This window comes from Microcaecilia unicolor, chromosome 1 (assembly GCF_901765095.1).
Source record: "Microcaecilia unicolor chromosome 1, aMicUni1.1, whole genome shotgun sequence".
In the NCBI taxonomy this organism is placed as follows: Eukaryota; Metazoa; Chordata; class Amphibia; order Gymnophiona; family Siphonopidae; genus Microcaecilia; species Microcaecilia unicolor.
Genome location: NC_044031.1, coordinates 335,318,994 through 335,332,978, shown reverse-complemented (window position 1 = coordinate 335,332,978; position 13,985 = coordinate 335,318,994). Strand labels below are relative to the sequence as shown.

At 40.2% G+C, this 13,985-nt stretch overlaps 1 long non-coding RNA gene across 1 annotated transcript; it reads right to left on the bottom strand.

Moving 5' to 3' along the window:
- Positions 1–5,995: 5,995 nt before the first annotated feature.
- On the bottom strand, positions 5,996–13,207 carry LOC115460737. Its single transcript, XR_003940548.1, has 3 exons — positions 13,120–13,207; positions 12,972–12,973; positions 5,996–6,007 (listed from the first exon to the last, which is right to left on the bottom strand). It is a non-coding gene; the product is annotated as an uncharacterized LOC115460737 (long non-coding RNA).
- Positions 13,208–13,985: the final 778 nt, after the last annotated feature.

Genomic DNA, 13,985 nt, shown 5'->3' with positions numbered 1-13,985 from the left:
GGGAAGTCTTGCCTCACCAATCTACTACATTTCTTTGAAGGGGTGAACAAACATGTGGATAAAGATGAGCCAGTTGATATTGTGTATCTGGATTTTCAGAAGGCATTTGACAAAGTACCTCATGAAAGTCTCCAGAAGAAATTGGAGAGTCACGGGATAGGAGGTAGGGTTCTATTGTGGATTAAAAATTGGTTAACAGATAGAAAACAGAGATTAGGGTTAAATGGTCAATATTCTCAATGGAGAAGGGTAGTTAGTGGGGTTCTCCAGGGGTCTGTGCTGGGACCGCTGCTTTTTAACATATTTATAAATGACCTAGAGATGGGAGTAACTAGTGAGGTAATTAAATTCGCAGATGACGCAAAATTATTCAGGGTCGTCAAGTCGCAGGAGGAGTGTGAAAGATTACAGGAGGACCTCGTGAGACTGGGGGATTGGGCGTGCAAGTGGCAGATGAAGTTCAATGTTGACAAGTGGAAAGTGATGCATGCGGGTAAGAGGAACCCGAATTACAGCTATGTCATGCAAGGTTCTGCGTTAGGAGTTACGAACCTAGAAAGGGATCTGGGAGTAATCGTTGATAAGACATCAAAAACATCTGCCCAGTGTGCTGCGGCAGCTAAGAAAGCGCACAGAATGTTGAGTATTATTAGGAAAGGGTTGAAAAACAAACACAAGGATGTTATAATGCCGTTGTATCGCTCCATGGTGCGACCGCACCTAGAGTATTGTGTCCAGTTCTGGTTGCCACATCTCATAAAAGATATAAAGGAATTAGAAAAGGTGCAGAGAAGGGCAACAAAAATGGTAAAGGGAATGGAACGACTTCTCTATGAGGAAAGGCTGAGAAGGTTAGGCCTCTTCAGCTTGGAGAAAAGGCGGCTGAGGGGTGATATGATAGAAGTCTACAAGGTAATGAGCGGAGTAGAGCGGACAGATGTGAAGCGATTGTTTACACTTTCAAATGACAAAACCAGGGGACACAAGATGAAGCTAGAATATGTTAGATTTAAAACAAATAGGAGAAAGTTTTTCTTTACTCAGCGTGTAGTTAGACTCTAGAACTCGTTGCCGGAGAATGTAGTGACAGCAGCTGGCCTTACAGAATTTAAAGGGGGTTTGGACAGATTCCTGAAGGAAAAGTCCATTGAACATTTTTTTTTTTTTTTTTGGGGGGGGGGGGGGTTGCCAGGTTTTTGAAATCTGGATTGGCCGCTGTCGGAGACAGGATGCTGAGCTTGATGGACCCTTGGTCTTTCCCAGTATGGCGGTGCTTATGTACTTATGCTTATGTGCTTATGTACTTATAAGGGGTCTACTCGGTCCATGGCATTTTTCTCAAGCCACTGCACTAATCATTAGGCTACTCTTTCTAGCAGATATAATGGTGCCCATTAACCACTCTTTTACAGAGCTCCCCCACAGGCTTATTGTATATAGGCACAGGTAAAATTGAAAACACATGATTGAGGACTTATGGGCATTGGGTGTTTGGTCTGTGTCATGGCCTCCAACCCATAAACCACCTCTTTATCCACTGTCTGTAGGACAAGTCAATCAGTGGCTGCCAGCATGTTTTCCTTGCTTTACTAGGATCTAGCTGAAACCCTAGACTTGGCATCCTGATGTAGATGTCTCCATTTTCTTTTTAGGTCCTCTGTGGCCCTGTTATTATGGTATACAACATTAAGGCAGTGACAGATGGCCACCCATTCATGTTGTTTGCTGTATGGGCCTATCCACATCACTAACAACTCACATTCAGCCTTTAAATTATCCACACATCACTCCTTCTACTGGTCACTAGAAAGGCCTCCAGTGAAAATGCTGTGATAAATGGTACCAGGTATAGTACATGGCTGCTTCCCTTCCCTGATTCAGGGGTGCCCCCTACCTCCAACTCCCCCCACCCCAAACCTCCCTTGCTGGCAGCTGCCTTCAGGACTCCAATTACACAATATGCAGCCAGCAGTGGAAAATAGCAAGGCGGACAGCAGAATCTCCCCTAGGATAAGCAGCATCAAGAGCTATATTTTATCATCATCATTATCATCATTAACCAAAAATTATACTCAGCCCTATCTCAAGATTAGTTCAAAGTGGATTACAACACAAGACGTTAACAAATAACTGTTAAGAATAATATCAACTAAATAAATTCAGTTAAAATCAAAATAACAAGTACAGTAAAACAATTAAAACAAATTACAATCATAACATGTATACCAATTAAAATAAATATGTCTTCAGAGACTTACGGAACAGTAAGTAGGAAGAAATAGACCTAATAGCATTTGGAAGAGACTTTCATATTTTAGCATTCTGATACTGATAATAATGTTCTAGAATAGATTTATAACAGACATTCTTCAATAAAGGACATTTAAGTTTCAACAGGGAGCAAGATTGCATCGTACTGAAACACTGGGTCATTTAAATCATTCTAGTCATAGAAGCTGCAGACATACCATAACAAGCCCTAAAGAACAAGCAATTGATTTTAAAATGACAATGTTCTTTGATTGGAAGCCAACGTAGTTTTGCTAATAAAGAAGAGGTTTTTTTCATACTTATTTTTATCAAAAATCAATCAAGCTGCCATATTCTGTACAACCTGAAGTCTATATAATTGTTTAGTCAATACTACAATACATAATGAATTACAATTATACAGATATGGAATTATTATTGATTTGGACTATCATTCTGAAATTTTCCTGAGATAAAATTGCTCAAATACTACACAGTTGGCATAATTTAAAAATTATTGTTTTAATAACATTGTTTATCTGAAGGAGAAAAGATAAATTAGAATCTAATATAACTCCTAGCACCTTTGATTGGGAGAATCTCCCCAGATGAAAGAGTAACATTTATCAGATTGGAAGGTCTTGAATTACCAAACCAGGATAATCTGTGTTTTTGCTTATTTAGTTTTAAATATAGATAACTTGACCACCATCCAACAAGTCAATCTGGTCTCTTATTGAATTCATTGTATCAGGAACTGTTACTGACATATACAGATTACATCTGCTCAGTGGCGTACCAAGGGGGGGGGGGGCAGTGGGTCGGTCCTCCCCGGGTGCACGCAGCTGGGGGGGTGCCGCGCACCTGTCTGCGCTGCTCGTTCTGTGCTCCCTCTGCCCCGGAGCAGGTTACTTCCTGTTCCAGGGCAGAAGGAGCATGGAACGAGCAAAGCACGACAGGCACGCGGCACCCCCAAAACAGGTAAAAATGCACCCGGGAGGGGGGTGTCCTTTCGCCAGGAGTGGGGGGGGGGGGTCGCATCGGCGATCCACCCCAGGTGTCAGCCACTGCATCTGCTAATCTCTTCCCCATTGGATCAGCCATCCCCAGAGGAATAAACTCACTCTCCAGGAGGCTTGAACCTCCCCAGCCCAATTCCAAAGACCCTCCCATCATATACTACTACTACTACTACTTAACATTTCTAGAGCACTACTAGGGTTACGCAGCGCTGTACAATTTAACAAAGAGAGACAGTCCCTGCTCAAAGAGCTTACAATCTAATAGACAAGTGAACGGTCGGTCCGATAGGGGCAGTCAAATTGGGGCAGTCTGGATTCACCGAACGGTAAGGGTTAGGTGCCGAATGCAGCATTGAAGAGGTGGGCTTTAAGCAAAGACTTGAAGACGGGCAGGGAGGGGGCTTGGCGTAAGGGTTCAGGAAGGTTGTTTCAAGCATAGGGTGAGGCGAGGCAGAATGAGCGGAGCCTGGAGTTGACGGTGGTGGAGAAGGGTACTGAGAGGAGGGATTTATCCTGTGAACGGAGGTTACGGGCGGGAACGTAAGGGGAGATGAGGGTAGAAAGATAGTGAGGGGCAGCAGACTGAGTGCATTTGTAGGTAAGAAGGAGAAGCTTGAATTGAATGCGGTATCTGATCGGAAGCCAGTGAAGCGACCTGACGAGAGAGGTGATATGAGTATATCGGTTCTGGCGGAATATGAGACGTGCAGCAGAGTTCTGAACAGACTCACATCCTCCCCCCTCACTCCATGCACTCCACCAAATATCACACCACCACTACCAGACTTTTGTATAGAATTCCAGTGCTTCATCCGGTGTCTTCACTTTACGCAATTTCCCTTACACAGTGAGCCACTCTGCAAACGGGAACAGCCACCTGTACCGAATCCCCTGGGTCCTCAAGAACTCAGTAACCTCTCGAAAAGATCTTTGGAGTACACCTTGTAGATCAGAAGTCTTCCTAGTTGGCAATGCAGGGTTAAGGCTTTAATAGCTGAAAGAACAGACCTTTTAAAGTTGTAAATTCAGACCAGGCCTGTGAGATCAAAGTCTTCCATCAAATAGAGAAACAAATGGCTGCACTTTGCACTTCTTTGTGAAATTCTTGGAGACAGTGCATAGGTTTCCTTTAGTTTTAGGGAATCTAAAAGATTCAGAGTTATAGAAGTAGATTATGTAGTTAAAATACGTTTTTTAACTCACGGATTGCAGGTATGAACTTTAGAGTTTCTGGTTCTGATATCCTTGGATGGTCCAATTGATGCATGTTGCTGTAGGCTTTTTCTTTGTTTTCCAGAGGAATGATATATGTAAATAAGGATCCAGCTCCAATCTCAGAGCATGAGGAGAGTTATTTAGGGGAGATCAATAGAAATCAAACAAAATAAAACATGGAAAAGAAAATAAGATGATACCTTTTTTATTGGACATAACTTAATACATTTCTTGATTAGCTTTCGAAGGTTGCCCTTCTTCGTCAGATCGGAAATAAGCAAATGTGCTAGCTGACAGTGTATATAAGTGAAAACATTCAAGCATTACTATGATAGTCTGACAGGCTGGGAGGATGGGGGTGGGTAGGAGGTATGCATATCATTGCATATCATCAAAGCATATCATTGATCTTCTAACAGGATAGGTGTGGATAGGTGAGGGGAGGGTGATCAACAGAGAAATACAGCTTTATGGTTTATAATGGGCTAGGAACCCCAGATCCTTGTTAAGTCCTTTCTGTTGGGTGTTAAAATATTCAATCATTCTGACTTCAAAGGTCTTACGTTCTTGTATGGTTTTTGTTACAGTACTGCTGAGCACTACTGTTTACATGACCAACAGGAAGACGCTGGACTGGGGAGCTAGAGCTGACTGCTACCCATGTGTTAAAGTACCTGCATATATTACTAGAATACTGCAAATACTATTCAGTTTAATATGTTGAATTATTTTGATGTACATTATTTAGATCTTTTTGGCACATAATTCCCTGACCTGGTGTCTAGGGTGCATATTATAATCAGTGAGATAATAGGAGAAGGCAGCTGGTGGCTCTGCACCAGAGACACAGTGAAGGGGTCCTTTCCTGCTGTTAAAAACATGTCCCTACTGTACCTTTATTGTTGACACAGGTGTTGCCCCCTCCCATCATAAGAATTTTAACCTACCCCATCATACTCCATCTGACTCACCTTAATCCTACCCATCTGAGCTTCCCCAAACAGTTGAGTGACTGACCACTTGAGATGTAGCAAATGGTTACCATTTTTTTTGTACAATATAGTCAGCATTCTTCACTTGGAACAGCTCTCCAATTTTAAATATGAAAATTAAGTGGTATAACATTACTTTTACTCACTTTTCCCCTAAAATGAAGGACTTTCATTCCTTTGGTGTTTCACTTCCATAAAATTGTGCAGTGTTTACACATTCTGCAATATGTTTCACAAGTTGTTGTTGTTGTTTTTTTAATCGTCCTTTCTCTCACAAAAGTTCTCTCTTTGTGTTATATCCCTGAGGAGAGAAGTTCTCTCTGTGTGTTATATTCCTGAGGAGAGATTTACAGGAATTGCAAGCTTTCGAAAGGGCTGACATCTGTCTAGTTTGTTTTAACCGAGAAAATTCCTGACAAATAAACCACACTTGTCAACTTCATACATTTAAGCAGCTGGCAGAGTATTGACGGTACCTGTAACTGCTTGACTGGTATTCTCAGAGGAGAAACAGGCCAAGGGACTATACTTTCATCAGCTATTTAAATATATCAATAAATAAGCTCCATAGCTTGTTGAGATGAATAAAAGCATCTTATTTTTTTCTTCAAGTTCCCTCACTCACAACACAGGTTAAGTCACCCCTATAGCCTTGCTTTTGTTGGATTTTAAAGTACAATCAAAGAAATTAGTGAAGGATTTATTAAAATGAGGTTATCCTTCTAAGGTTGTTAAGAAAATTTATACCAGAGTGAAATATAATAGAGACCTTTTGCTGCAAGATGTTGATAAATCGGTATGGAAATTGAGCAGTGGGGAAGAGGTGGTAAGAATCATAAGGAAAAATTGGGACATTATACAAACACATCCACTCTTTCAGGATCATCAAATACGGATAGCTTTTTCCGGAGGGTTGTAACCTGAAGTAATTGTTGAGTCCAGCATATTTAAAGAGACAAGCCTCGCACATCCACTTACTTTTATTAAATGGACATTGTAGATATGGAGGTTGTAGTACATGTGTCATCACCAAGGAATGCACTGGATTTATTAATTCAGCAGATAGAAAATGTTATAAAATCCAGTCCAGCACACATTGCACTTGAGATCACATGGTGTATATTTTACAGTGCCCTTGTAACAAAATGTATGTGGGCAAAACTATTAGGGCTCTGTTTACTAAGGTGCGCTAGCGTTTTTAGCGTGTGCTAAAAATTAGCATTTGCTAATGCTAGAGACACCCACAGATGACCTTACTTCTTGGCTAGGGATGTATAAGAAAGTGCTTTACACTTTTCCAGGGCTTCAGCAATAGGCATCCACAGTTGTGCCTCTCCAGTGTTTGTTGCCTGGCCAGTTCATGCTTCCAGCCCTGTTTGTTTCTGCTTCCAGGAAAATTAGAACTATGAGATCATTAACTTTATTTACTTTTCTTTTTCTTAAAAATACAAAAGATTTAGATTGCTTGATACTTTTTTATTCTTTTGTCTTGAAAAAGAAGTTATAACTCTACCGCTCTCTGCAACAAACTATTTACAATTCTGAAAAATTATAAAAAAATGTTACTCAATCTAATACTTACATAGGAGTAATTTTTTATGTAGATTCATGGACATGACTAACTTCTTTTATTGTGATCTGCCTTGAACCGTGAGGTACAGGCAGAATATAAGTTATATTGTTATGTTATGTTATATTAGTACTGTTTCAAAGAATCTACTTTTAAAAAAGGACACCATTTAATCTTTGCATTTAAACCCTTCGCTTCCAAGGACTGTAGTTTGAAAATCCATTTTTATTATTGCTGCTATAAAAACCTCTAATGATCACCTCCAGTATGAGACTGTTCAGTCCAATGAAGAACTAAACAATGCAATGAATCAAATTTATGGTAATTCTGATTACAATGTATCACTAGCGACAAATTAGTCTTTCCGGTTTTAATTGTGCTTTTATGTTCCAAAAGATGAATATTCAATTTCCTCGTTGTTTGCTCCACATAAACCTTATTCCAGGGGTAGACTATACAATATACAACATGATCCATTATACATGTGGTGTTTGCTGTCAAATATAAATGGATACTACCAGGTCTTTTGGACCCAGCAATTGTCATTTTTAAACATTTGGTTTTGCTGGATGTAGAATCCTTTGAAAGTAGTCGACTGAGGAAGCCTGCATTTAATTGTTCGAAAGAGGAGTATGTGGCCTTAAAGAAATTGAAAGCTAATATGGATATTATTATCTGCAGAGTGGACAAGGGAGGAGCCATCATTATCCAGGATCAAGATGCATATGATGTGGAGGTCTATCAACAGCTGAGCAATAAAGATTATGTGGAATTACATAAGGATCCCACATTTTAACTGCAAGAGAAGATTTATCAGATCATAGGAGAAGGGTATGCAGAAGAATATTTAACGCAAAAAAAATGTAAGTTCCTTAATATTCTGCCTGTCTGAGTCAGGCCCTGCCTTCTAAAGCTCCCGGACTCTGCTAGGTGGACCCATCAGCAACCATTGATGAGAGCCTGCACAGCACTTACGCTGCACAGATAGAGCTAACCTCATCATGGTCCAAGGGCTCACCTTGCCCAACCATGACAGTGTGCTGGATCAGGCTTGGGTCTTCCCACTGTGTTTAGCAATACCTGCACCAGAACGCCTACAGATCCAGATGGATCCCAAAGTACCTGTAACACACAATAAGATGGAGACAGGGTTAAGGTGATGACTCTTTTTGCCTTGACAGATCAGCATTTGCATTGACACGTTGTGCATTGCTTCACACATAGGCAGTGACATGGAGGGGCAGCAAGATGTGGGGCACGTGCTAGAGGGTGGAGGAAGGATATTGGCATTGGGGAATGACAGGTGTCACTTTGTTTTGGGCACCTCTAAATCTGAGAGCTGCAGCTAACACTCCCCTTGCTGTCTTGTGCAGGTGCAGCAGGCTGAGAGGGTGGAATGTGCACCCCTCATTTCTACATACTATGGTTAGGGGGGCTAAAGGAGGGGACATGATCAGGGCTGTTCAGCAGATATGGCACAGAGGCACAGGGGAGGGTGCCTGTTGATCTTCCCCACAGCAATTACTATCTAACCCTGCCTATGTATGGTGCTTACATATAACCTGAAGCAGAACTCCTTGGGACATTGATTCACACTCAGCTTTCCAGGGACCTTCTTATACTTCTCCGTGCCCTCATGGAGACACTGTGGAGTGGAAGGTGGTGGTGGTATAGAAAATCTATCTGCTGTGCCTCAAACACAGGAGGACCAAGTGCTCTGACTCCTCTGGAGAGAAATTAGTTTCTCTCCTTAGAGACATTTCTGGGTAGATTGAGAAATGCCCTTCCATATACAGCACTATATATGGTCATTTTGTATGTGGAGAGGACGTCTTGACATCAGCTGAGAATGTTTTTTTGAAGTGAGGCCACTTCCTTTTGTAGCAAGGCCACACCTTTGGATGTTTGACACTGTTTTTTTTTCTAATGGCAAAAACAGTTATTACATCTCTTGCTTTGCGGTACATCTTCATTTTTGACATTTCGAAGAACTCCAATAGACATTTCGTTTGGCCATCTATTCTGGCATCATTTTTTGGGGATGTTTTCCAATAGTGTTTCTTTGGGGATTTAAACATCATATTTAAAATGCCCCTCCACATGTCTTTATTAAAACTGCATGCATCAGAATTTTCAGTACCTCATACCCAAAAGAAGCATGTGGTACAGCCGCTGCTAATTTTTTTAAAATTCTTTATTTATACATTTATAAATTTTACAAGCTTTACAACTTGAACAGGAAAAATCAGACATATAAGTTTAAGGAAATTATATAATTAAAATAAACCATTTTACGTCTTGTACTAGACCACCAATAGTGGGGGGTAGGAGCCGTTATAAACTCAGGAGATGAGATTTAAACAATAAAAAATAAAGAAAAGCTTAACACTTTGTCCACCAAAAATGAATACATTTCTTTCAACCATAGAGCTTAACCGTGTGAGTCCAACAAGTTTCACAATTTTTTTTGATCAATAAATTGTTTTAAATGGTCAGGTAGGAAAAAAACATATTTAACTCCCAAATATTTTATGTTACATTTACAGGGATAATTTAAATTAAATGTAGCACCCAGGGCTATCGCTGCTGATCTTAATGCAAGAAATTATTTTCTCCTCTCTTGGGTTTGCTTGGTAACATCGAGAAAGACCCAAATTTTTCCCCCATAAAATGGTGTTTGTAAATTTTTTAAAGTCATGCTTCTCACAGCTTCTTGATCTTGCTGAAAAATAAATGATACAAGCAATGTTTGTCTCTCTGTTACTGATATCAAAGATGTTTCCAGAATGTCTGAAACATTCAGATCTCCTTGAACTTGTGGAAAATTCTGTGAATCTTCTTTACTTTTTTTCTGAGGCAAATAATATAATCTTATTGAAAGGCGATATATTTTCAACACCAGGCTTCTTGTAATTAAGGGTTTTATTAATGTCTTTAACATAAACATTTCTTCAAGTCAAACATAACAAAAGGCACTTTACTCAGAGCCTACTTCTTAACCCTTCTCAAACTTTAGACAGTTCCTCAAACTCAAACAGTCAAACAAAAGAATTTACTTTTCTTCTCCAGCTGTCACCTTTTCCAGAGAGAGGTTGCCCAGTGTTTCCATCTACCTCCTACAGCTTTCCACCACTCTCTCTTAATAAAGCTGCCTGCAACCCTCTCACACCTGGTTCAATTTCCCAATCAACTGCTGGCTTCCCACTCTCCTACCTAGAGTCCTCCCCCTGACTCTGACTCTGATTCTCTTGCTGCTGCAGTGCATTCTGGACCTTGTAGTTCCCTACCTCTTCACAATGTCCAAAGGAGTATACACAGATGTTCGTGGAAAATTCAACAAACGAAGGTTTAACCTTCAATTGTAGTTCTCAAATTGTTCCAATTTACTGTGTATCAATGTATTATCCTTTATCAATTGCACTGAAGTTTACTTTATTTTACCCGTTTCTTCATTCAAAGAGTTTATTTTTTCATTTACTTCATTTTTCATCGATGTGAATGCCGTAGACAAATTTTGAACAGTACTTACAAGTGTTTCTACTTGGTCTTTTGAGTTCATCATGATACAATCCAAATGCTGGAGTGTCTCCCAAATGGCCTCCAGTGTTACTGTCGCAGAGGAGACCTTAGATGTTTCCGGTCTCAACAGGGGAACCGCAGTTCTCAGAGCCTCAGCTGGAATTACGGCCTCAGCTGACGAATCGGCCTCGGGTCCCAGACGCGTTGCACCTCCCCCGTCTTCATGGGTAGAGGTTCCGCCCAGATGGTCGACTCCAGCTGGATGTGGCGGTGGAAAAAGCGTCAGAGGTGACAATGTTGTGTCCAATCCCAAGAGCGCGACTTCTTCTTGAGCTGAAAGTTCAGCGGGATCTCCGAACACAGATAAGGTGGACTGCCTCGTGATGAATCTTTCTAGGCTTTGCTGCATAGGCGATGAAGTTCTGTCCGGCGGGGCCCCAGCCTTCACGGATCCTTTTCTCTTTGTGTGAGGCATGGTAACAAGGTAAAAAGAAGGCAAAAATATTCACAGGAAACCCGAAGAGAAAAAAACGCAGTAAGCTCAGCTAGACCATTCACGAGGAACTTGGAGTGCCGCCATCTTGCTATGCCCCCTCCCGCTGCTAATTTTTTAAACAAATTTCTCTACTAAAGGAAATGAATCACCACAGCTGATTTCATACTCAGACTTTACTGACTACAATGTAACTGATCTCCTTTCAGGATGTGATAAAGGGAGCTCAAAGAAATTCTGGCCTTTATTTACTCAATCACACAAAAGTATTAATTGACCAATTTAGATTAAAATTTAATTTTCCTATGTCTTTTTAAAAATTGTTTTGGTCTAAGGTTTCACGGAGACCTGATGCTAGGTTAATATTCCTTTATTATTTGAAGCTTTAGACAACTAACTTGCTTAAGTATTTCAGGTTTTTAGTGAATATAGCTCCACAGATAAAACACTAAGGTAATTACAGAATGGAGGAATGGAACTAAGGCAGTTTGTCACAGCATGAAACCAGAGCTCTCACTTAATTGAATTCTCTGTATAAAGAAGTGTATCAGCCAAGACTCTGAAAGAATTTCAAATAGGCAACTAAGCCACTATAGGCATCTTATTATAATGAAAGGCATAAAATAAAGCTGAATGATTAACTTTTTAAACTGAAAACACCACAGTGGATGCCACGTGAAAACCCTAAGATGCAAATATAATGCCTCAGCAAAGCAAAATTAATTTTCTTAGCTTCAAAGAATGAAACATTGTGACAGCTCAAGTATAAAAAAAACTTTGAAGTACCAGATAAATCCATTAGTGCATCAACATATAACTTTACAGTCCTAGAGCTGCAACGCTAAGAGCCTATTAATTAAATTATCAGAGTCTTATTGCTTGACTGAGACAAGAAATGGACAATCTTCATAACAGAGTAATAGCAATATTTGGTATTGAATTTCTTTTATTTTAGAGGAATGATTCTCAACCTTTTCTTCTGTTTGGACAGAACTGATAGACAATGCTCATATGTGGTCTCCTGCAAACCAGCTTTAAACGGTGTTAGAAGTAATCATAAATTCTGTATGCACAGAACCTCATTCAACTTCTTTAATCATGAGAGTCCAAAGAACCAGGGCACTTTGTTACACAAATCACCCCCTCCCAAGTTTTTGATTCTAGTTTCATTTCAGTGGTAGATACTGCAAGAAATGGCTCCACTCCACTGCTGCCCTAGACCTCTCTTTTTCAACAGCAGAAGACATGGTGAGGCATAAAGGGGAAGATTCCAAATATGGCACAACAGAAATCAGTGCTGACTAAACATATTCTATAAGCGGCACCAAGATTTAGGTGTGGTATATAGAATATGCTTAGTTGCTATCTCAGTGCCTAAAACTATGTGCCTCCATTTACACCAAATGTGGCGTAAATCCCAGCACACAGATTTAGGTGCACTGGGCCTTATTCCATAACTACGTGTACAAATTTCAGAATGCCCAGAAAATGCCCATTTCCTCATCTATAACCATTCCCCTTTTTGTCTGTGTGTGTTAGAAGTTAGACACACTACATTGCAAAATGTGCTTAACGAGTTGTGTGTGTAAATTTTTATTATTGCTCATTAGTGCTCATTATTGCATGTTAGGAGCTGTTATCAATGCTGATTAGCTTGTTAAGCCAATTAAGTTATGCACGTTGTTATAGAATATGCTTGGATTTTGGTGCAGATCTCTGGGTGTGCTATATTGTATCTGGGGGAAAGTGCTATGGAGATCAGTAAACAAAAATATTGTGAATGGAAGCAAGCAGGAGTAGAGAGAAGGATAGAACTCCTCCACCAGCACCTTCTGAGCTATGGTAAGGAGAAGATTATAACAGCTCCCTCTGAACTGCATATTCAGTCTGAGGAAAACAGAATGGGGAACCACTGGCTCTGGATGTGGTAAGGGAGAAGGGAAGACAACCTGTAGCAGCTTTTTGTCATCTGAATTATCTCTCAAAGTGGCATCCTTAATGTTCGTATCTCAGTAGGCAGATCAATGCCTCTTGTTTTTGTTTTTAATACAGGTGGACGGTAGTACACTCCTATCACTATTCTTTTTCCCTTTACACATGGAATTTCTATGCATAGGGATTCTAAGGTGTGTTTCGTGTCCTGCATAATTTTTAGTTTATTTGATTCAGTGCCCTCCTTAACATATAATGCTATCCTTCAAAAAATTTGATATATCCTATCACTGTGATATAATTTGTATTCTGATATGACAATGTCCCACTAGTTATCCTCCTTCCACCAAGTCTCAGAGATGCTTATTATATCTATTTTTTCATCTAGTGCAATATATTCTAACTCTCCCATCTTATTTATTAGGCTTCTGGCATTTGCATATAAACATTTCAAACCATGTTTGTTGTTCCTATTTACATCTTGATCAGCAATTGACAGTAATAATGTGCAATCTTGAAAATGTGTCTGCTTTTTATTTAAATAAACCTGGTCAACTATGGTCTCTATTGCAACCTTGCTATCAGGATACCCTATCTTCCCTGTCCTGGTTATATCTTTGAAAGATACCTTTTTCTGAACCATATGCTTTTGAGCTACTGTCGGCCTTCCCCCCGGTTCTAGTTTAAAAGCTGCTCTATCTCCTTTTTAAATGCCAATGCCAGCAGCCTGGCCCCTCCCTGGTTAAGGTAGAGTCCATCATTTAAGAATAGGTTCCCCCTTCCCCAGAATGTTGCCCATTTCCTAACAAATCTAAAACCCTCTTCCCTGCACCATTGCCTCATCATGCATTGAGACTCTGGAGCTCTGCCTGTCTTTTTGGCCCTGTGTGTGGAACGGGGAGCATTTCTGAAAACACTACCCAGGAGGATCTGGATTTCAGCTTTCTACCTAGGAGTCTAAATTTTGCTTCCAGAACCTCCCTCCCACATTT